This window comes from Elephas maximus, chromosome 2 (genome assembly GCF_024166365.1).
Source record: "Elephas maximus indicus isolate mEleMax1 chromosome 2, mEleMax1 primary haplotype, whole genome shotgun sequence".
NCBI classification, from domain to species: domain Eukaryota; kingdom Metazoa; phylum Chordata; class Mammalia; order Proboscidea; family Elephantidae; genus Elephas; species Elephas maximus.
This window is the reverse complement of record NC_064820.1, coordinates 196,385,960-196,411,682: the sequence shown is the minus strand read 5'-3', so window position 1 is coordinate 196,411,682 and position 25,723 is coordinate 196,385,960. Positions and strand designations below refer to the sequence as shown.

Below are 25,723 nucleotides of genomic sequence, written 5' to 3'. Positions count from 1 at the left end.
ACAGCAGTCCAGGGGCAAGAAACAGAAGGCAGGAGAGAACAGGAAAGCTGGTAATAGGGAACCCAAGGATGAGAAGGGGCAGTGTTAACATGTTGAGGGGTTGTTAACCAAGGTCATAAAACAATATGTGTACTGTTTAACGAGAAAACTAGTTTGTTCTGTAAACGTTCATCTGAAGTACAATAAAATAAAATAAAATAAAAAGGGTCATAACATTGTAGAAGAAAACAGAGTAATTGCGCATCTTTGATATACTGAAATACTTAATTTGCAAGCAAACCGACTGCCTTCAAGTTGATTTTGACTCATGGTGACCCTGTAGTTCAGAGAAGAACAGCCCCATAGGGTTTCCTAGGCTTAAATCTTTACGGAAGCAGACTGCTACATCTTTCCTCCACGGAGCGGCGTGTGAGTTCGAATCGCCTGCTTTTTGGCTGGCACCCAAGCACTTTAACGACTCTATCGTCAAGGTTCCTTTCTGCAAGCAAAACTGTTTTGTTAATAGTCAAGTAGTGTAAACTGAAAGCCCAACTGGATAAGCCTGCTTTTAAACACTTTAATTGACATTAAAGCCATGAGCTAGGAGTAAGCAATGCTAGAACAGGATTATTTGTATACATTCACTGACCTGGTATTCTAGGTATCCAGGACACAGATATAGTCCCTGTTGCTCTCATTAAGTCTGTATCCTAGTATAGGGAGACTGACCAAAATAATACCCTCCCCAGTGAAGTAAACAAATGAACACAATTTTAGGTGTGAGGATTCCATTACACTGAGTGTTCAAGGAAGACCTCTCTAAGGATCTTCAGCAGAGATCTGAATGAAAGAAAGATGAGGGCCAGCCATGAGAAAATCTGTGGGAAGGGTATTCCAAGCAGGACAACAAATGCAAAAACTGAGATGATGGAGATGTGACACTAAGCATTTGTCAAAACCCAAGCACTTTAGAGCAGAGTGAACCTTATGTATGTAAATTTAAAAAATCATTTAGGAGGTCAGAAGATCCTAGGATGGAACACAGACTAATTGTATCACAAATGAATGAAACAACCTCACTGGAGGGAGTGGGGGAGAAGGTGCTGACCTAAGAAATTTTGGAAATGAGTGGAGTCTGTAAGACTAAAGGCAAAAAGAACTGCACGTAAGTACTGTCCTCTAGTTAATAAAGCTGTTTTCCACTGGAGTACCTGTTAACAGTTCTGAAACCACTATACAAGTATACTGGAAATGAACAATTAGCATGGAAGGAGGATGGTGTGAGCCAGGTTTCTCACTGTTGGAGTGGAAGGTTAAAGATAACCACGGAGGTTAGAATGATCCGTGTAGTAATGGACTAGAGTTGGGAGACATCAGTATCAACTCGTGTTTCATTTAATAAAGATATGGATGGTTATATATAGAAGTATTTAGGTTAGTACACATACATATGAATCCTTGCTGTCAGCTGAGAAGGCCTAGAAGCAACAACATCTCAGTAGCAAGCATATCTAGTGTCCATCTTGGTTTCTAATGCCATTCTCCAATAAAGAAACCAGGACTCCTTGGAGAAATGGCTGGTTCTAGTACCAGGGCAGAAAATATACAAGAAGAGCTCAGAGCATCTTGTAGTGTCAAAAAGTAAAGAAGTGCTCAAAACAAAACAAAAATCCTTATAATGATGGGGGTATGTCAAAGGGACACAGCAGGAACGAACTGAAAAGAACTCCCAGTGACCAAATCTGGAACAATCTGAGCAACAAAATAAAGTAGTAATGTACCACATAAGCGGTAACTTTGGTGAAGGGTAAGACAGTACACGCTACTGGGGAAGCCAAAACGACTTGTCCAAGGCAAGGTCATGGTAGCTTGATAGACACATCCAAACTCCCTGAGGGACCAAATTACTGGGCTGAGGGCTCTGGGGACCATGGTCTCAGGGAACACCTAGCTCAACTGGCATAATGTAGTTCGTAAAGAAAACGTTCTACATTCTACTTTGGTGAGTAGCGTCTGGGGTCTTAATAGCTTGTGAGTGGCCATCTAAGATACTCCACTGGTCTCACCCTGTATGGAACAAGGGAGGAAGAAGAAAACTATAGACACAATGGATAGATTAGTCTAAAGGACTAACGGACCATAACTACCACACCCTCCACCAGACTGAGTCCAACACAACTCAATGGTGCCCAGCTACCACTACAGACTGCCCTGGTAGGGATCACAATATATAGAGGGTCCTGGACACAGCTGGAGAAAAATGTAGAACAAAATTCTAACTTACCAAAAAATAAAAGACCAGACTTACTGGTCTGACAGAGACTAGAGAAACTCCAAGAGTATAGCCCCCAGACACCCTTAAAGCTCAGTAATGAAGTCACTCCTGAGGTTCACCCTTCAGCCAAAGATTAGACAGGCCTAAAAAACAAAATGAGACTAAATGGGCACACCAGCTCAGGGGCAAGGAACAGACAGGAAAGTTGGTAACTGGAAACCCCTGGTTGAGAAGGGGAGAGGGTTGGCCTGTCATGGGGTTGGCAACCAATGTCGCAAAACAATATGTGCACTAATTGTTTAATGGGAAAATTGTTTGCTCTGTAAACCTTCACCTGAAGTACAGTTAAAAAAAAAAAAAGCAGTAATAGATTATACCCTAAGTACAAAATAAATATCCATGAATCCAATATACTAATATAAAAAAACACATAATTGAACAATCAAAGGAGGAGGACAGACAAATCTCTCGTGCAGAAGTACTCCAAATAATTCACGTAGATACTTCATCAAGGAGGTGGAGCATAACTCTCCACTCTGCGAGTATGGGCAGCAGTGACTTCCTTCCCAAGAGTACAGTATGGAGAAGGGGAAAAAGAGTAACATTTACCTCTGTGGTCTTACTTCCCAAAACTCATAACCCCAGTATAATCATAAGAAAAACATCAGATAAATCCCAGTTGAGGGACATTCTATCAAATATTTGACCAGTACTCTACAAAGTTGCCAAGATCATCAAAAACTTTGTTTTTCTGAGAAATAGTCAAGGAAGTCTAAAAAGACACAAGTACTAAATGTCACGTCATACTCTGGATGAGAGCCTGAAAAACTAAGGAAATCGGAATAATGCATAAACTTTATTTAATAATAATATATCAATATTGGTTCATTAATTGTGACAAATGTACCATACTAATAATGCAAGATGTTACACGGAGTACTGGGTATATGGGAATTCTCTGTACTATTTTTTTAAGTTTTCTGTAAATCTAAATCTATTCTAAAATTAAAAGGAAAAAAAAAATTAACCAACTTGGGATGAAACTTCTGAGCAGGGCTTCGAACCGGTTTGGAACAGTTTAATAATTGCCAATGTAAGCAAAGGCACCATATGCACTGCACAGCAATCAAAGCTGTTGCCTGTTGGATCTTTTTCCCCTCAGGTACCAAATTACTTTATTTGAAGGAACGGAACAAATGAAAGAACTTCAGTGATTATTTTGGTACAATTTATAGGAAAGGGAAAGGTAAACCCAACATGCATGTGTTGTCCTGGTGACCAGAGAAGTCACCCTGTGGCTACAGGGCTGCCAGGCTCAAGCCCAGGTCTCTGCATCACTGCTTTCCAGGGTGTGCTTGTTAAGCAGATACTCTGCCAGGCCAGATTCTAGGGCTTCCAAGTTGGTTATGCAGTCATCCGACTCTTTGGGATGATTTCACCTGCTCATTTAGGTAATGAGTTTCAATGAAGTCACACAAATAGGGGTTCTTCTTGTCAGTGGCCAGTTTGTGCAGTTCCGGTAGTGACTGATTCATGCTTTTTTCCAAGTGCAATGCACACTCCACTGCCTTCGGTCATCACGGTCTCCCAGTCATCACAGTCTGTTTTTTAGATATCCTGAAGCAAGATTTGGCCACCTCGTTGGTTCTGCAGCTTCATCAGTTTCTCAGCATGTTCCCTCTCCTCGTGAGATTAGTGAAGATAATATATGGCAAAATTCTTCAAAGCCACATCATCGCTTTTAGAGTAGTAAGACATGGACAGGTAGATGTAGGAGGTATTAGAGCTCCACGCTGATCTGGCAGTTGATGGCGGCCTCTGAGTCCTGACTGTAGTTCTGGTGCACCTGCAAGGGGGATGCGGTCATTGAGGAAAGGCTGTGGTGGGTGCGTGGTGCTGGAGCAGTGGCAGGGGGCTGTGGGGCGTCGGAGGGTGCTGCTGTGAGGAGGTGGCAGAAGGCTGGCTGGGAGCAGCTGGCTGGGGGAAGGTTGGTGAGTGCCAGGTAGTGAAGCAGAAGACCACGGTGACTCTCCGAAGAACGTCTCTGCCCGTTGGATTTTGACCCCAGTAGCAGTTTGTTGGAAACTCTGGTGGTGTACTGGTTAAGTGCTATGGCTGCTAAGCAAAAGGCTGGCAGTTCAAACCCACCATGGGCAGCTCTACTCTGTCCTATAGGGCCACTATGAGTCGAAATTGATTCGATGGGAGTGGGTTTGTTTTTTTTTTTTGGTTTAGTGGTTTGTTGTTTGGTGCCCTGCTCAAAGATGGCGGCCGACTGTACCACTTTGAATGTGTGTTGCTCTCCACAGTCCTGCTAAAAATCCAACCAAAAATCCAGTCTCCTGCATGGATCCTGACAATTTCAGGAGGCTGATGCTGGAGACTGGATTACTGGCAGGATTGTGAAGAGCCACACACATTCAAAGCAGTGCAGCCAGCCACCATCTTTGAGCAGGGTACTGCTGTTTGTTTCCTACTGGGGCCAAAATCCAACGAACAACAGATTTAGTTGCTATGTAATGCATAGGCTGCCAATTATGCTGGCAATTACTGAACCAGTTGGAAGCCCTGCCTCTAAGAGAGAACAAGCTTGGCAAGTTGGCAGATAAGGTCAGAGATGTAGGCATGGGAAAATCACTCAGCTAGGGCAGTGTTTCTCAGCCTTTGCCGCACAGTCGAAGCACTTGAGGGGGCTTAAGACAAACAACAACAACAACAACAAAACTACAGATGCCCTGATCCCTCCCAGTGCAATTTAGTCAGTAAATTTATTTATTTATTGGGGATGGGGAGAAGCTTCCAGGTGACTCTAATGTGCGGCTAGACTTGAGAATCAATCTAGAATCTTAATTCTAGATTCAGTGGTTTGTTTTTGGAGCCCTGGTGGCGCAGTGGTTAAGAGTTCAGCTGCTAACCAAAGTGTGTAGTTTGAATCCACCAGCTGCTCCTTGGAAACCCTATGGGGCAGTTCTACTCCGTCCTATAGGTCCCTATGAGTCAGAATCGACTTGATTGCGACAGGTTTAGTTTGCTTTAAGGAGGGGAGTGACATGATCATATGTGCATTTTTTATAAAAATCATCTGGCTGCTGTGGGAAGCATTAATTGTAAAGAGCATAGGGCACAGAAGACAGCAAGACCCTTCTGGGAGACATAAAAATTCAAGGGGAAGAGCATGGTGGCTTAGAACTGGATGGTAGCAGTGCAGAGGAAAAGAAGTGGGCAAATTTGGGATATATTTTGAAGGTAAAACCAAAAGGACTGGATGAATATATTAAGTACGTGGGAGAGAGGAAAAGAAATATTCAGGTGGACTCATATGCTTGCGCAAATGCGACAACAGTGTCATTTATTAAGAATGAGGAAAGCTGCTGGAAAAATTTTGCTTATCTTTCTAAGAAAAATTTATTTACACTAAGAGGAAAATACTTAAAAACGGGGGAAAGTGGAAAAACACTGCCAAACAAAGATGAATGCAAAGATGAATACCCTTATTATGTCACAATACTAAATGTATTGCGTGGGAATGGACTGCCTGTCCTCAATGCTAGACAGCAGAATGGCTTCTAGTGATCTATCCAAAGGTCAAATGAACAAGGACCCTGAACTCACTTGGCATCAACTGTCTGAAAACAGTTGCATCCACAACCCAGACAGGGTTGCCTACCCAGGTTTTCTCTCAGTTTTGTATTTTTTTAAACCTATTGCATGTTAAAGAAAATTTAAATGCTAGAGGAAGACAGGGGATGTGGGGGTTCCTTACGGTCCCAACCACTATTAATACAACTCTTTGACATATTAGTATATTTCCTTCCAGTTCCCCACCTTCCAGGCAAAGGGTTTAGGGTTTTGATTCAACACCCCCCTGCCCCCGCTTTTTTTTTTTAATTATAGGAGAAACTAGTCAATAGGCTTTGCTTCTCCTTTCTAGAATCCATTCATCTGTGGTTTTTGTTTTTACCTTTGTAGGACTCTTCTGGTATTTTCACTCCTGGCTTGGGAACCAACCTCTCCCTCTCTACCCCACCCTTCCCACTGCCAGCCCACCTTCCCACATTACTGCAGACAGGCAGATTTGGGGAACATTCTCTATTTTCTCTTCTCCGTAGGACTTCTATCTCCTAGATGTGTACAAAGTTGAACACTCTTACTGATTATATCAAGCATTCGCTTATACATTAGTCATCTTAATGGTTACATGATATTCCAATTGGCTACAACAATTTATATATATATATATATATGTATGTGTGTGTGTGTGTGTGTTATAATTCCTTCCAATTTTTCACTACTGTTTTTAAAATAGTGCTTGATGAACATTTTTGTTTACAAGCTTTCCCTATATTTAGGATTTTCCCCTTAGGATCCAGTTAGAATTCTAAGTCAAGGAATATGCATATTTTTAAAGTTCTTGATACATACTGCCAAAATATATTTCAAAAGGACTATTCCGATGTACACTGGATAGGGCTAGTTTCAATGTGAGTCAAAAGCTAAGTATGTCTCAAGTCAATTTTCATTCCTATTTCAGTGTCAACATAAGTTTTGCAATGCCAGCTTTGTTCAGAAAGAAATATTGCAGTTTTGGCTAGAGACACTCCATTAGCCTTGCTACCAATTCTTCCCTGACAAGAACATAATGTTTGGCTATCAGCACTTCTGGAAGAGAGGCGAAACAGAGAAGTAGACAGAATGTTAGACTTAATAACCTCCGTCACAGGTTTCAACTCCTTCCAAATTATTATTTTTAGAACTGAACAGTTTCTAACTTTTTTTTAACTGTGCTTTAGATGAAGGTTTACAGAGCAAATTAGTTTTCCATTCAATAGTTTATACACAAACTGATGTGGTCAATTGTCATTTGTTGCAATTCCTGCAACGTGTTAGCACTCTCTCTGTTACCACTCTGGGTTCTTCTTTTCCATTCGTCCAGTTTTCCTGCCCCATCTTGCCTTCTCATCTTTGCTTTTGGGCAGATGTTGCCCTTTCGGTCTCATACAGATGACTGTTCTAAATAGAACTTTCCTCATGGGTGTTAACTATTTTATAGATCTATTATTTGGCTGAAATGTGATCTCAAGGAATGGCTTCAGTTCCAGGTTTGAAGGGTATCTAAGGGCCATAGTCTCAGGCTCAGGGGTCCTCCAGTCTCTCTCAGACCAATAACTCCGGTCTTTTGTATGATTCTGAATTTCTGATGTACATCCTCCCCGTCACCAACCCCCCCCCCCCAACTCTAACAGGGACCTTCTACTGTGAGTTTGAACCAGCTGCTCCATAAAGATTATGGCCTTGAAAACCCTATGGGGCATTCTACACTGCGCTATCGGGTTGCTAGGGGTTGGAATTGAGTTGAAGGCAATGGGTAATGGGTATTTGGTTACAACCATTTAAATCAGAGTATGACTGGCTGACAACATTAGTGGGAAAAGTATCTACCTTTGGGGTAAAAAATACCCTGGACCCCAGTCAATCTCTAAGAAGTAAAATGGTAGGGAAGATGGGGGGAAAGTGTGTGAACTACCCTGTACCCCTTTTCTACTCCAGCCTTGGTCTAACTTCCTCCTCACTCAAGTCAGAAGACAAGAGGAAGTCAACCACTTGGCACCCCACTTCTAAAATATTGTGATCACTGGTCTATTTCTTGCTTAAATATGATTCAAACAATAGCTGGTGTAGTATTTAACCAGATTAAGGATTGGGTAATTGGGTGTAATCATTTTGTTTCCCTAAGAAGTGTTTCTCTTTCCATAGGTCATCTATTTGTATTAATAAAATACTTCAGGGGGTTGGTATGAAATCTCAGTTGAGGTCTAAGTACTCTCTACAGTCTACTTAGCTTGGTGGCTCTAGTTTATTAATTGAGGATGCATATTTAAGTTTTATTTTCAGTTATTCCCAGACAGAAACCTGACAAAAACCAGAGGAACTTTGTTCTCCCCTTTCACCACAGAGATGGCTTTGCTTTATGCAAAAGGCATTGTGCCCCCCTCTGGTAGTGGCAAGAGAAATTGAAGTTGGAGTCCTTTTAGTAAGTTAAGTGAGCACTGTTAGGCTCTGGTCTGTAACTGTAACTCTTATACTGATCTTTATTATTCACATTTAATTACTAGCCTCTAAAATTAAATACCAGCAGCTCCCTTTACTAACTATATAACAAACAAACAAAAAAACACGAAACCTTTTGCCATCAAAGTCAATTCTGGCTCATAGCGACCCTACAGAGGACAGCAGAACAGCTCCATAGGGTTTCCAAGGAGCAGCTGGTTGATCTGAACTGCCAACCTTTTGGTTAGTAGTTAAATGCTTAACCACTGTGCCGCCAGGGCCCTGGCACTATAAGTGAGCTCTGGTAGCACAGTGGTTAAGTGCTCAGCTGCTAACTGAAAAGTCAGCAGTTTGAACCACCAGCTACTCTGCAGGAGAACGATGTGGCAGTCTGCTTCCATAAAGATTTACAGACTTGGAAACCCTATGGGACAGTTCTACTCTGTCCTACAGTGTCACTATGAGTTGGGATCAACTCTATGGCAATGGGTTTGGTTTTGATTTTTTTTTTTTAAATGATGTAAGTACTAAAACCTTTATTTTCACCACTGAGATAGCCAAGGATCCAAGAGGATCCTTATGTACCTTATCTAAGAATATCCAAATGATAAGTGGTGGAGCTGAGACTGAAACCTAGAAGTGACTCCCTTCAAAGTCCAGGTTCTTGCCTATGCTGCCATGTTTTCCATTATTAGTTGGTTAATACATGTTAGAAAACAAGAAGTTTTTGATAAATGACTATTATTATTATGACAATAACCATATAATAACCATGTATCAAACCAAAAACTAAACTCATTGCTGTCAAGTCAATTCCAACTCATAGCTACCCTACAGGACTGAGTAGAACTGCCCCGTAAGTTTACCAAGGAGCGGCTGTGTGGATTTGAACTGCCGACCTTTTGGTTAGCTGCCATATTAACCACTGTGCCACACGGGCTCCATATACCAGTAGTAAACAAACCCTTAAGGCTTTCAGGAGACTCAGGGAGGATAACAAAGTTCTGATATCAAGGTTCTCAGCTGAAAACTAGTGGACACAGGTATTTCAAGGAAAGGGAAAAGCATGTATGGAAACTTAAGAGTGAATGGCGTGTTAAGGGAACTAAAAAGCATCGCTGGACTAGAAATTGAGAAGGTAGAATTATGAGGTTGGACTGTCAAGTAGGGGTCAGATTATGAAGGGCAAACAAAGATTTCATGCTGCTGTAAGCAATGATTAAATTTTTGTTAGAAAATTTGTTAGAAAAATTATTCTGGAAAAAGTGGTAAGGCTTTATTGAAATCAGGGGCACCAGTATTAAAGGCTATTGAGAGAATCCTAAGGAGAAGTGAAGTGTAAACTAGGGTAGTAACAATGAAGATAGAGAAGGGGGTTAATTCAGGGGAGTGGATTTTTCTTTGGCTTTTATTTCTTTAAACCCAACGTGAACTTATAAACGTTAAAAAAACAAAACAAAACAAAACTCCGGAATTTAGCATGAAAGATTTTTCTCTTCTAAATACATTCTAGGACTGTGAGAAAAATTTCAAAATTCCTTGGTGGGGAAATTCAAAGCCAACAGGCACTTCAGGGCTCATAGTGATTTCTGCTATTTATCACTTGTGGCACTCTCTAAAATGGTAGCTTAAACAGGCACACCTTGAAGCATTTAACATCAAATCTTGAATTGTATTACTTTACTACTTTTTTTTGATACTGACTGTAAGCAAAAGTATTGGAGAAATAGCAACTAGAGTTCTTAAGTACGTGAAGTGATCTTCATCTAGCCCTCAAAATTAAACACATCTTCATCAATACCCACCCCAGACATCTACTTCTGAAAGAATATAAAGAATGACAGAATTAGAACATCATCATTTTGCAATGCCTAATAAAGCTGAGGAGTACGTGCGTGATGCAGTTAACGTATCTGGCTGCTAACCAAAGGGTTGGAGGTTCAACTCTACCCATAGGCACCTCAGAAGAAAGGCCTGGTGATCTACTTCTAAAAAATCGGCCATTGAAACCCTGTGAAATACAGTTCTACTCTGACACATACAGGGTTGCTGTAAGTCAGAACTGAATCCATGGCAACTGAATGGCTGAAAGAAATACAAAACACCACACATGAAGCATTCTTGCTCCCCCTATCCCCCAACAACAACAACAAAAGGAATCAGATCAATCCTGTATGTCTAACTATCAACTTACCAGGAAACATAAAGGGACAGAGGAACACAGTACATATCACCTTCAGGATGCAATCTGCGAAATCCTATCTGTGGGCAACTGTAACATAAATAACCCATTTCTTCAACAAATGAATTACAAGGAGGGAAAGTCAGAAGGAAGCAATGGATTAAAAAAGATTCAAGAGTCACAACTGAGTACAATTTATGGACTTTACTTGGATATTACTTCCAAATAAAATATTAAGATTTCAGGTGATCCACTATTATTGTAGTATTTGACTCTAATAATAAATGTAATATTATACTGGCTGAGCATAAGCATATCATTTAACGCTGACTAAAATGTTATGATGGGCATGATGCCCTGGGTAAGAACCTTAGTCACAATTAAAACATGTTTGTTTTATATTTGTTCCTATGTTAAAACACATTTGACTTCCCTGTGCCTCCTTTACAATCTTATTCTAAGAAATTAAGCCAATCTATTCATCCGACAAAAATCTACTGAGCTATGTAATTGGCACCAAGACTGATGCCGGAGTTTCTTAATGAATAAGAAAATTTCTGCCTTCATGGAGCTTACCATCGAATCAAAAAACAGAATGATTAAAAAAAAAAAAAAATTCAACAGCACCTTTCAATAAAGAAATACCGAATAAAATTTTTTATTTCAAATGAAATGCTTAAGGATCCACTCAATTACCACTGCTCAAAATGTACAGATTTTAGAGGTACCATATTTCCCCTCACGCCTGTCAGTTTGTCATACTGTGGGGGCTTGTGTGTTCCTGTGATGCTGGACACTATGTCACTGGTTTTCAAATACCAGCAGGGTCACCCATGATGGTCAGGTTTCAGCTGAGCTTCCCGACTAAGACACACTAAGAAGAAGGGCCCGGCGGTCTACTTCTGAAAAGAATTAGCGAGTAAAAACCTTATGAATAGCAGCAGAACACTGTCTCATAATACTGCCGGAAGATGAACCACTCAGGCTAGAAGGCACTCAAAATACAAATGGGGAAGAGCTGCCTCCTCAAAGTAGAGTCGACCTTCATGACCTAGGTGGAGTCAAGCTTTCAGGACCTCTGACTGCTGATATGGCATGACTCAAAATGAGAAACAGCAGCTGTAAACATCCATTAATAATTGGAATGTGGAATGTACGAAGTATGAATCTAGGGTAATTGGAAATTGTCAAAAACGAAATGGAACACATAAACATCGATATCCTAGGCATCAGAGAGCTGAAATGGACTGGTACTGGCCAATTCCAATCAGATAATCATGTGGTCTGCTAGGCCAGGAATGACAAACTGAAGAGGAATGGTGCTGCATTCATAGTCAAGAAGAATATTTCAAGATCTATCCTGAAGTACAATGCTGTCAGTGATAGGATAATATCCATATGCCTACAAGGACGACCAGTTAATATGACTATTATTCAAGTTTACATACCAACCACTAAGGCCAAAGATGAAGAACTGAAGACTTTTACCAACTTCTACAGTCTGAAATTGATCAAACATGTAATCAGGATGCATTAATAATTACTCATGATTGGAACGCAAAAGTTGGAGACAAAGAAAGATTGGTAGTTGGAAAATATGGCCTTGGTGATAAAAATGATGCGGGAAATGACGTGACAGAATTTTGCAAGACCGACAACTTCTTTTTTCACCAATATAAACAGTGACTATTGCCTGGACCTCACCAGATGGGATACGCAGGAATCAAATCAACTACATTTGTGGAAAGAGATGAAGGAAAAGCTCAATATCATCAGTCAGAAGAAGGCCAGGGGCTGGTTGCGGAAGAGACCATCAATTGTTCATGTGCAAGTTCAAGGTGAAACTGAAGAAAATTAGAACAAGTCCATGACAGCCAAAGTACGACCTTGAGCATATCCCACTGGAATTCAGAGACCATCTCAAGAATAGATTTGACGCGTTGAACACTAATGACTGACAACCAGACGAGCTGTGGAATGACATCATATGTGAAGAAAGCAATAGGTCGTTAAAAAGATAGGGAAGAAAGAAAAGACCAATACGGATGCCCAAAGAGACTCTGAAACTTGCTCTTGAACACTAAGTAGCTAAAGTGAAAGGAAGAAATGATGAAGTAAACGAGCTGAATAGAAGATTTCAAAGGGCCGCTCGAAAAGACAAGGTAGAGTATTATAATGACGTGTGCAAAGACCTGGAGGTAGAAAACCAAAAGGGAAGAACACGCTCGGCATTTCTCAAGCTGAAAGAACTGAAAAAAATTCAAGCCTTGAGTTGCAATACTGAAGGATTTTATGGGAAAAATATTAAACGACACAGGAAAAAGTAAAAGAAGATGGAAAGAATACAGTCACTATGCCAAAAAGAATTGGTCGACGTTCAACCATTTCAGGAGGTAGCATATAAGAGGGAATCACTGGTATTGAAAGAAGAAGTACAAGTTACACTGAAGGTACTGGTGAAAAACAAGGCTCCAGGAACTGTCAGAATACCAATTGAGATGTTTCAGAAATGGATGCAATGCTGGAAGACCGCTACCTGGCCAACCGATTGAAAGAGATCCATATATATTCCTATTCCCAAGAAAGGTGATCCAATCGAATGCAGAAATTATTGAACAATATAATATCACACGTAACTAAAATTTTGCTGCAGATCATTCAGAAGTCGCTGTAGCATTATATCAGCAGGGAACTGCCAGAAGTTCAAGCCGGAACCAGGGATACCATTGCTGATGTCAGATGGATCCTGACTGAAAGCAGAGAATACCAGAAAGATGTTTACCTGTGTTTTACTGACTATGCAAAGGCATTCGGCTGTGTGGATCATAACAAATCATGGGTAACACTGTGAAGAACAGAAATTCCAGAACACTTAATTGTGCTCATGAGGAACCTGTACAGAGATCAAGAGGCACTCGTTCAAACAGAACAAGGGGATGCTGTATGGTTTAAAGTCAGGAAAGGTGTGTGTCAGGGTTGTATCCTCTCACCATACTTACTCAATCTGTATGCGGACGGTATCATCTGAGAAGCTGGAGTATATGAAGAAGAATTGGGCACTGGGATTGGAAGAAGACTCATTAACAATCTCCAATATGCAGATGACACAACCTTGCTTGCTGGAAGTGAAGAGGACTTGGAACTCTTATTGAAGAGATCGAAGACCACAGCCTTCAGTATGGATTACACCTCAATATTTTTTTTTCTTTTATAACTTTTATTAAGCTTCAAGTGAACGTTTACAAATCCAATCAGTCTGTCACATATAAGTTTACATACATCTCACTCCCTACTCCCACCTGCTCTCCCCTTCTTGAGTCAGCCCTTTCAGTCTCTCCTTTCTTGACAATTTTGCCGGCTTCCCTCTCTCTCTATCCTCCCATCCCCCCTCCAGACAAGACTTGCCAACACAATCTCAAGTGTCCACCTGATATAATTAGCTCACTCTTCATCAGCGTCTCTCTCCCACCCGCTGACCAGTCCCTTTCATGTCTGATGAGTTGTCTTTGGGGATGGTTCCTGTCCTGTGCCAACAGAAGGTCTGGGGACCGTGGCCGCCGGGATTCCTCTAGTCTCAGTCAGACCATTAAGTTTGGTCTTTTTATGAGAATTTGGGGTCTGTATCCCACTGATCTCCTGCTCCCTCAGGGGTCCTCTGCTGTGCTCCCTGTCAGAGCAGTCATCGATTGTGGCCGGGCACCAACTAGTTCTTATGGTCTCAGGATGATGTAGGTCTCTGGTTCATGGGGCCCTTTCTGTCTCTTGGGCTCTTAGTTGTCGTGTGGCCTTGGTGTTCTTCATTTTCCTTTGCTCCAGGTGGGTTGAGACCAATTGATGCATCTTAGATGGCCGCTTGTTAGCATTTAAGACCCCAGACGCCACATTTCAAAGTGGGATGTAGAATGATTTCATAATAGAATTATTTTGCCAATTGACTTAGAAGTCCCCGCAAACCATATTCCCCAGACCCCCGCGCTTGCTCCGCTGACCTTTGAAGCATTCATTTTATCCCGGAAACTTCTTTGCTTTTGGTCCAGTCCAATTGAGCTGACCTTCCATGTATTGAGTGTTGTCTTTCCCTTCACCTAAAGCAGTTCTTATCTACTGATTAATCACTAAAAAACCCTCTCCCACCCTCCCTCCCTCCCCCCTTCGTAATCACAAAAGTGTGTGTTCTTCTCAGGTTTACTATTTCTCAAGATTTTATAACAGTGGTCTTATACAATATTTGTCCTTTTGCCTCTGACTAATTTCACTCAGCATAATGCCTTCCAGGTTCCTCCATGTTATGAAATGTTTCAGAGATTCCTCACTGTTCTTTATTGATGCATAGTATTCCATTGTGTGAATATACCACAATTTACCCATTCATCCGTTGATGGACACCTTGGTTGCTTCCAACTTTTTGCTATTGTAAACAGAGCTGCAATAAACATGGGTGTGCATATATCTGTTTGTATGAAGGCTCTTGTATCTCTAGGGTATATTCCCAGGAGTGGGATTTCTGGGTTGTATGGTAGTTCTATTTCTAACTGTTTAAGATAACGCCAGATAGATTTCCAAAGTGGTTGTACCATTTTACATTCCCACCAGCAGTGTATGAGAGTTCCAATCTCTCCACAGCCTCTCCAACATTTATTATTTTCTGTTTTTTGGATTAATGCCAGCCTTGCTGGTGTGAGATAGAATCTCATCGTAGTTTTAATTTGCATTTCTTTAATGGCTAATGATCGAGAGCATTTTCTCATGTATTTCTTGGCTGCCTGAATATCTTCTTTAGTGAAATGTGTGTTCATATCCTTTGCCCACTTCTTGATTGGGTTGTTTGTCTTTTTGTGGTTGAGTTTTGACAGAATCATGTAGATTTTAGAGATCAGGCGCTGGTCGGAGATGTCATAGCTGAAAATTCTTTCCCAATCTGTAGGTGGTCTTTTTACTCTTTTGAAGAAGTCTTTAGATGAGCATAGGTGTTCGATTTTTAGGAGCTCCCAGTTATTGGGTTTCTCTTCATCATTTTTGATAATGTTTTGTATTCTCTTTATACCTTGTATTAGGGCTCCCAGGGTTGTCCCAATTTTTTCTTCCACGATCTTTATCGTTTTAGTCTTTATGTTTAGGTCTTTGATCCACTTGTAGTTTTTGTGCATGGTGTGAGGTATGGGTCCTGTTTCATTTTTTTGCAAATGGATATCCAGTTATGCCAGCACCATTTGTTAAAAAGGCTATCTTTTCCCCAATTAATTGACACTGGTCCTTTGTCAAATATCAGCTGCTCATACGTGGATGGATCTATGTCTGGGTTCTCAATTCTGTTCCATTGGTCTATGTGCCTGTTGTTGTACCAGTACCAGGCTGTTTTGACTACTGTGGCTGTATAATAGGTTCTGAAGTCAGGTCAAGTGAGGCCTCCCACTTTCTTCTTCTTTTTCAGTAGTGCTTTGCTTATCCGGGGCTTCTTTCCCTTCCATATGAAATTGGTGATTTGTTTCTCTATCCCCTTAAAATATGACATTGGAATTTGGATCGGAAGTGCATTGTATGTACAGATGGCTTTTGGTAGAATAGACATTTTTACTATGTTAAGTCTTCCTATCCATGAGCAGGGTATGTTTTTCCACTTAAGTATGTCCTTTTGAATTTCTTGTAGTAGAGCTTTGTAGTTTTCTTTGTATAGGTCTTTTACATCCTTGGTAAGATTTATTCCTAAGTATCTTATCTTCTTGGGGGCTACTGTGAATGGTATTGATTTGGTGATTTCCTCTTTGATGTTCTTTTTGTTGATGTAGAGGAATCCAAGTGATTTTTGTATGTATATTTTATAACCTGAGACTCTGCCAAACTCTTCTATTAGTTTCAGTAGTTTTCTGCAGGATTCCTTAGGGTTTTCTGTGTATATAATCATGTCATCTGCAAATAGTGATAACTTTACTTCTTCCTTGCCAATCCGGATACCTTTTATTTCTTTGTCTAGCCTAATTCCCCTGGCTAGGACTTCTAGCACGATGTTGAATAAGAGCGGTGATAACGGGCATCCTTGTCTGGTTCCCGTTCTCAAGGGAAATGCTTTCAGGTTCTCTCCATTTAGAGTGATACTGGCTGTTGGCTTTGCATAGATGCCCTTTATTATGTTGAGGAATTTTCCTTCAATTCCTATTTTGGTAAGAGTTTTTATCATAAATGGGTGTTGGACTTTGTCAAATGCCTTTTCTGCATCAATTGATAAGATCATGTGGTTTTTGTCTTTTGTTTTATTTATGTGATGGATTACATTAATGGTTTTTCTGATATTAAACCAGCCTTGCATACCTGGTATAAATCCCACTTGATCAGGGTGAATTATTTTTTTGATGTGTTGTTGGATTCTATTGGCTAGAATTTTGTTGAGGATTTTTGCATCAATGTTCATGAGGGATATAGGTCTATAATTTTCTTTTTTTGTAATGTCTTTACCTGGTTTTGGTATCAGGGAGATGGTGGCTTCATAGAATGAGTTGGGTAGTATTCCGTCATTTTCTATACTTTGGAATACCTTCAGAAGTAGTGGTGTTAACTCTTCTCTGAAAGTTTGGTAGAACTCTGCAGTGAAGCTGTCCGGGCCAGGGCTTTTTTTTTTTGGGAGTTTTTTGATTACCGTTTCAATCTTTTTTTGTTATGGGTCTATTTAGTTGTTCTACTTCTGAATGTGTTAGTTTAGGTAGGTAGTGTTTTTCCAGGAATTCATCCATTTCTTCTAGGTTTGGAAATTTGTTAGAGTACAGTTTTTCATAATAATCTGAAATGATTCTTTTAATTTCATTTGGTTCTGTTGTGATGTGGTCCTTCTCGTTTCTTATTCGGGTTATTTGTTTCCTTTCCTGTATTTCTTTAGTCAGTCTAGCCAATGGTTTATCAATTTTGTTAATTTTTTCAAAACACCAGCTTTTGGCTTTGTTAATTCTTTCAATTGTTTTTCTGTTCTCTAATTCATTTACTTCAGCTCTAATTTTTATTATTTGTTTTCTTCCGGAGCCTGATGGATTCTTTTGTTGCTCAGTTTCTATTTGTTCAACTTGTTGGGACAGTTCTCTGATTTTGGCTCTTTCTTCTTTTTGTATGTGTGCATTTATCGATATAAATTGGCCTCTGAGCAGTGCTTTTGCTGTGTCCCAGAGGTTTTGATAGGAAGTGTTTTCATTCTCGTTGCTTTCTATGAATTTCCTTATCCCCTCCTTGATGTCTTCTATCACCCAGTCTTTTTTCAGGAGGGTATTGTTCAGTTTCCAAGTATTTGATTTCTTTTCCCTAGTTTTTCTGTTATTGATCTCTAGTTTTATTGCCTTGTGGTCTGAGAAGATGCTTTGTAATATTTCGATGTTTTGGACTCTGCAAAGGTTTGTTTTATGACCTAATATGTGGTCTATTCTAGAGAATGTTCCATGTGCGCTAGAAAAAAAAGTATATTTTGCAGCAGTTGGGTGGAGAGTTCTGTATAAGTCAATGAGGTCAAGTTGGTTGATTGTTGAAATTAGATCTTCCGTGTCTCTATTGAGCTTCTTACTGGATGTCCTGTCCTTCTCTGAAAGTGGTGTGTTGAAGTCTCCTACTATAATTGTGGAGGTATCTATCTCACTTTTCAATTCTGTTAAAATTTGATTTATGTATCTTGCAGCCCTGTCATTGGGTGCATATATATTTAATATGGTTATGTCTTCCTGATCAATTGTCCCTTTTATCATTATGTAGTGTCCTTCTTTATCCTTTGTGGTGGATTTAAGTCTAAAGTCTATTTTGTCAGAAATTAATATTGCTACTCCTCTTCTTTTTTGCTTATTGTTTGCTTGATATACTTTTTTCCATCCTTTGAGTTTTAGTTTGTTTGTGTCTCTAAGTCTAAGGTGTGTCTCTTGTAGGCAGCATATAGATGGATCGTGTTTCTTTATCCAGTCTGTGACTCTCTGTCTCTTTATTGGTGCATTTAGTCCATTTACATTCAGGGTAATTATAGATAAATAAGTTTTTAGTGCTGTCATTTTGATGCCTTTTTATGTGTGTTGTTGACAATTTCATTTTTCCACATACTTTTTTGTGCTGAGGCGTTTTTCTTAGTGAATTGTGAGATCCTCATTTTCATAGTGTTTGACTTTATGTTAGTTGAATCGTTACGTTTTTCTTGGCTTTTATCTTGAGTTATAGAGTTTTCATACCTTTTTGTGGTTACCTTATTATTTACCCCTATTTTTCTAAGTAAAAACCTAACTTGTATTGTTCTATATCGCCTTGTATCACTCTCCATATGGCAGTTCTATGCCTCCTGTATTTAATCCCTCTTTTTGATTATTGTGATCTTTTACCTATTGACTTCCATGATTCCCTGTTATGTGTACTTTTTTTTTTAATTAATCTTAATTTGTTTTTGTGATTTCCCTGTTTGAGTTGATATCAGGACGTTCTGTTTTGTGACCTTGTGTTGTGCTGATATCTGATATTATGGGTTCTCTGACCAAACAATATCCTTTAGTATTTCTTGTAGCTTTGGTTTGGTTTTTGCAAATTCTCTAAACTTGTGTTTGTCTGTAAATATCTTAATTTCGCCTTCATATTTCAGAGAGAGTTTTGCTGGATATATGATCCTTGGCTGGCAGTTTTTCTCCTTCAGTGTTCTGTATATGTCGTCCCATTCCCTTCTTGCCTGCATGGTTTCTGCTGAGTAGTCTGAACTTATTCTTATTGATTCTCCCTTGAAGGAAACCTTTCTTTTCTCCCTGGCTGCTTTTAAAATTTTCTGTTTCTCTTTGGTTTTGGTGAGTTTGATGACAATATGTCTTGGTGTTTTTCTTTTTGGATCAATCTTAAATGGGGTTCGATGAGCATCTTGGATAGATATCCTTTCGTCTTTCATGATGTCAGGGAAGTTTTCTGTCAGGAGTTCTTCAACTATTTTCTCTGCGTTTTCTGTCCCCCCTCCCTGTTCTGGGACTCCAATCACCCGCAGGTTATCCTTCTTGATAGAGTCCCACATAATTCTTAGGGTTTCTTCATTTTTTTTAATTCTTTTATCTGATTTTTTTTCAGCTATGTTGGTGTTGATTCCCTGGTCCTCCAGATGTCCCAGTCTGCATTCTAATTGCTCGAGTCTGCTCCTCTGACTTCCTATTGCGTTGTCTAATTCTATAATTTTATTGTTAATCTTTTGGATTTCTACATGTTGTCTCTCTATGGATTCTTGCAACTTATTAATTTTTCCACTATGTTCTTGAATAATCTTTTTGAGTTCTTCAACAGTTTTATCAGTGTGTTCCTTGGCTTTTTCTGCAGTTATCCTAATTTCATTTGTGATATCTTTAAGCATTCTGTAAATTAGTTTTTTATATTCTGTATCTGATAATTCCAGGATTGTATCTTCATTTGGGAAAGATTTTGATTCTTTTGTTTGGGGGGTTGGAGAAGCTGTCATGGTCTGCTTCTTTAAGTGGTTTGATATGGATTGTTGTCTCCGAGCCATCACTGGGAAACTAGTTTTTCCAGAAAATCCGCTGCGTCCAGTCCATATCCCGGCGGGACGGTTCCCTGGCTGGGACGCTGCTCTTCCTGCTCCAAGACCAGTCACTGCCTCCCGAGGACTTCTCCTACCGGCTGCGTCCCACGTCGCCCACGGAACCGGCTGGTCCCCCTCCCGGGGTTAGTTCAGGGGTGTGGAGCAGCTCTCTGTGCTTGTGCCGTACCTGACTGGTACGCTGGCTCCAGGCTCTGGAAACAATCGCTGCTTCCCCGTATTAGTTCGTTCTCCGTCTCTAAGTCTGTGTTAGTTGTTCAGGGTTCGTAGATTGTTATGTATGTGATCGATTCACTTGTTTTTCCGTGTCTTTGTTGTAAGAGGGATCCGAGGTAGCGTCTGCCTAGTCCGCCATCTTGGCTCCGCCCCTACACCTCAATATTAAGAAAACAAAAATCCTCACAAATGGACCAATAAGGAACATCATGACAAATGGAGAAAAGATTGAAGCTGTCAAGGATTTAATTTTACTTGGATCCACAATCAACACCCATGGAAGCAGCAGTCAAGAAATCAAAAGACACACTGCATTGGGCAAACCTGCTGTAAAAGACCTCTTTAAAGTGTTCAAAAAGCAAAGATGTCACCTTGGAGACAAAGGAGGGCCTGACCCAAGCCATGGTATTTTCAGTCGCCTCATAGGCATGCGAAAGCTGGACGATGAATACAAAGACCGAAGAAGAGTTGACGTGTTTGAACTGTGGAGTTGGTGAAGAACAATGAACATACCATGGACTGCCAAAAGAACAAACAAGTCTGTTTTGGAAGAAGTGCAGCCAGAATACTCCTCAGAATCAGGGATGGTGTGGCTACGCCTCACATACTTTGGACATGTTACCAGGAGCAATCAGGCCCTGGAGAATGACATCATGAGGTGCAGGGCTAGCAAAAAGTAGGGAGAACCTTGACCAGATGGCTGACACGGTGGCAACAACAATGGGCTCAAACATAAACGACGACTGTGAGGATGGCACAAGGACCAGTGTTTCGTTCTGTTGTACACAAGGTCACTATGAGTTGGAACCGACTTGACAGCACCGAACAACAACAACAACATGTTATATTTGGGGCAGAAGACAACTACACCAACAGTAAGAAGATCTAGATTCTACACCAACAGTAACTTACATTTACTGAGTAATTATTATACGCCAGGCACTATGCAGAGCAGTTTAAAATATGCTATCTAATTCTAATAGCCCTTTGATATAAGTAATATATTTTCATTTTTATAGAAAAAAAATTTGAGGCTTAGAGAACGAACTAACATCCCCACTGCCAAACGCAAGGCAAATTGTAGAGCCAGGAATTTGAACCTGGGGGTCTTTGACTCCAAAGTTTATGCTCTTGTTGCCCACAATTACACCTATCCTAGAGCTGTTTCCTCACCTAATAAATGGGGTGCCAAAACAGCCTCAGAGTTACCTATAAGACACTAAGAAGATAATGGATGTGAAAAGGCTAAATAAAAGCTAATAAAACATAATGTATTGACTTAAGCTTGTTGGAAATTTTAATTTTTAAACGATAAACTCCACAAAGTTTATAATCAACACTTTTAATTCTCAAATCACAGGTTTAATTTTGGTATGTATGAATATCAGACAAGTATTCTACATGCAAAATCTTTTTTTAAAGAATTGTGTTTTAAGTGCAAGTTTACAGTTCAAGTTAGTTTCTCATAACAAAAATTTATACACACCTTGTTATGTGACCCCAGTTGCTCTTCCTATAATGTGACATCACACTCCTTTCCACCCCGGATTTCCCGTTTCCATTCAACCAGCTCCTGTCCCTTTCTGCCTTCTCATCTTGCCTCTGGACTGGAGCTGCCCGTTTAGTCTCATGTATCTTCTACTTGAGCTAAGAACATTCTTCACGAGTATTATTTTATGTCTTATAGTCCAGTCTAATCTTTGTCTCAAGAGTTTGCTTCAGGAATGGTTTTACTTTTGAGATAACAGAGAGTCCAGGGGCCATGTCTTCCAGGGTCCCTCCAGTCTCAGTCAGACCAATAAGTCTGGTCTTTTTACTAGAATGAGTTCTGCACCCCATTTTTCTTCTGCTCCGTCAGGGACTCTCTGTTGTGTTCCATCAGGGCGGTCATTGGTGGTAGCCAGGCACCATCTAGTTCTTCTGGTCTCAGGCTGATGGAGTCTCTGGTTTCTGTGGCCCTTTTTGTCTCTTGGGTTCGTATTTTCCTTGTGTCTTTAGTGTTCTTCATTCTCTTTTGCTCCAGTTGAGTTGGGACCAACTGATGCATCTTAGATGACCACTCACTAGCTTTTAAGACCCCAGATGCCACTCACCAAAGTGGGACGCAGAACATTTTCTTAATAAACTTTGTTATGCCAATTGACCTAGATGTTCCCTGAAAACATAGCCCCCAAACCCCCACCCCTGCTACTCTGTCTCTCAAAGTATTTGGTTGTATTCAGGAAACTTCTTCCTTTTTGGTTTAGTCCAGTTGTGCTGACTTCCGCTGTATTGTGTGTTGCCCTTCCCTTCACCTAAGATAATTCTTGTCTATTACCTGGTTAGTGAATATCCCTCTCCCACCCTCCCCACCCTCGTAACCATCAAAGAACATCTTCTTCTGTGTTTAACCATTTTCTTGAGTTCTTATAATAGCGGTCTCATACAATATTTGTCCTTTTGTGACTGACTAATTTCACTCAGTAGAATGCCTTCCAGATTCATCCACGTTATGAAGATGCTTTGTGGATGCATTATCGTTCTGTATCATCACGTAGTATCGCATTGTGAATATACTGTAATTTCTTTATCCATTCATCCGCTGATGGGCACCTAGGTTGTTTCCATCTTTTTCCTATTGTGAACAGTGCTGCAATGAACATGGGTGTGCATGTATCTGTTTGTGTGATGGCTCATATTTCTCTAGGATATATTCAAAGGAGTGGGATTGCTGGATCATATGGTAGTTCTATTTCTAGCTTTTTAAGAAAGCGCCAAGTTGATTTCCAAAGTGTTTGTACCATTTTACATTCCCACCAGCAGTGTATAAGTGGTCCAGTCTCTCCACAACCTCTCTAACATTTATTATTTTGTTTTTTGGAGGAATGCTAGCTTTGTTGGGGTGAGATGGCATCTCACTGTAGTTCTGATTTGCATTTCTCTAATGGTTAATGATCGAGAGCATTTCCTCATGTATCTGTTAGCTGCCTGAATGTCTTCTTTGGTGAAGTGTCTGTTCATATCCTTTGCCCATTTTTTAAATTGGGTTATTTGTCTTTTTGTTGTTGAGGTTTTGCAGTATCTTATAGATTTTAGAGATTAGACCCTGACAGGATTTGGTGCAGCCAGAAATCTTACAAAAATCTTTTTTGAGTCTGTAGGTTGTCTTTTTACTCTTTTGGTGAAGTCTTTTGATGAGCATACATGTTTGATTTTTAGGAGCTCCCACTTACTTAGTTTGTCTTCTGGTGTTGTTAGTTATGGCATTGTTAGTCATGGTTTGTATTCTTTTTATGCCCTGTATTAGGGCTTTTAACATTGTCCCTATTTTTTCTTCCATGATCTTTATCATTTTAGAGTTTATATTTAGGTCTTTGATCCATTTTGAGTTAGTTTTTTACACGCAAAATCTTTTATATATCTTTTTTGAAAAGGACTTCCACTCCTTGAAGTAAATTTCAGGTTACTTAGTGTTTCTTAACTCCCAGATCCCCCCAGAAAAAAAAGGGCAACAATACTTTTGTACAAACTTTCGATTGTAGTCTCTAATAAATGTTCCTTGGCAAAATAAAGGCAAATACAATAGAACGTCACTGTGTGTATAACTGAACATTCTCCAATACTGCCTCATTTTAGATACAGCTCTACTACTTATCAGGTGCTTTACAAGTGTTGTCTAAACTTTTTGGGAACCCAAACACCCTTTCATGATAAAAACACTTAATCGAGAAATATAATGGAACCTCCGTAACCTGATAAAGGGCATCTACAAAAAACCCACAGCATCCAAAAGATTAACAATAAAATTACAGAATTAGACAACGCAATAGGAAGTCAGAGGAGCAGACTCGAGCAATTAGAATGCAGACTGGGACATCTGGAGGACCAGGGAATTAACACCAACATAGCTGGAAAAAAAACAGATAAAAGAATTAAAAAAAATGAAGAAACCCTAAGAATCATGTGGGACTCTATCAAGAAGGATAACTTGCGGGTGATTGGAGTCCCAGAACAGGGAGGGAGGACAGAAAACACAGAGAAAATAGTTGAAGATCTCCTAACAGAAAACTTCCCTGACATCACGAAAGACGAAAGGATATCTATCCAAGATGCTCATCGAACCCCATTTAAGATTGATCCAAAAAGAAATACACGAAGACATATTATCATCAAACTTGCCAACACCAAAGATAAAGAGAAAATTTTAAAAGCAGCCAGGGAGAAAAGAAAGGTCACCTTCAAGGGAGAATCAACAAGAATAAGTTCAGACTACTCAGCAGAAACCATGCCGGCAAGAAGGCAATGGGACGACACATACAGAGCACTGAAGGAGAAAAACTGCCAGCCAAGGATCATATATCCAGCAAAACTCTCTTTGAAATATGAAGGCGAAATTAAGATATTTACAGATAAACACAACTTTAGAGAATTTGCAAAAACCAAACCAAAGCTACAAGAAATACTAAAGGATATTGTTTGGTCAGAAAACCAATAATATCAGATACCAGCACAACACAAGGTCACAAAACAGAACATCCTGATATCAACTCAAATAGGGAAATCAGAAAAACAAATTAAGATTACTAAAAAAAAAAAAAAAAAAATGCTCATAACAGGGAATCACTGAAGTCAGTATGTAAAAGATCACAATAATCAAAAAGAGGGACTAAATACAGGTGGCATAGAACTGCCATATGGAGAGTGATACAAGGCGATATAGAACAATACAAGTTAGGTTTTTACTTAGAAAAATAGGGGTAAATATTAAGGTAACCACAAAGAGGTATAACAACTCCATAACTCAAGATAAAAGCCATGAAAAACGTAACAACTCAACAAACAAAGTCAAACACTACGAAAATGAGGATCTCACAATTTACTAAGAAAAACATCTCAGCACAAAAAAGTATGTGGAAAAATGAAATTGTCAACACACATAAAAAGGCATCAAAATGACAACACTGAACACTTATTTATCTATAACTACGCTGAATGTAAATGGACTAAATGCACCAATAAAGAGACAGAGAGTCACGGACTGGATAAAGAAACACGATCCGTCTATATGCTGCCTACAAGAGACACACCTCAGACTTAGAGACACAAACAAACTAAAACTCAAAGGATGGAAAAAAATGTATCAAGCAAACAACAAGCAAAAAAGGAGTAGCAATATTAATTTCCGACAAAATAGACTTTAGACTTAAATCCACCACAAAGGATAAAGAAGGACACTACATAATGATAAAAGGGACAATTGATCAGGAAGACATAACCATATTAAATATATATGCACCCAATGACAGGGCTGCAAGATACATAAATCAAATTTTAACAGAACTGAAAAGTGAGATAGACACCTCCACAATTATAGTAGGAGACTTCAACACACCACTTTCGGAGAAGGACAGGACATCCAGTAAGAAGCTCAATAGAGACACGGAAGACCTAATTACAACAATCACCCAACTTGATCTCATTGACTTATACAGAACTCTTCACCCAACTGCTG

General features: G+C 39.8%; 1 protein-coding gene and 1 pseudogene across 2 annotated transcripts in view; both read right to left on the bottom strand.

The window, feature by feature from the left end:
- The window catches only part of FAF2 (Fas associated factor family member 2), an 80,622-nt gene that overhangs the window by 35,421 nt on the left and 19,478 nt on the right, over positions 1–25,723 (bottom strand). The gene's annotated exons all lie outside the window — the stretch shown is intronic.
- On the bottom strand, positions 3,190–6,436 carry LOC126070312 (ferritin heavy chain-like; annotated as a pseudogene).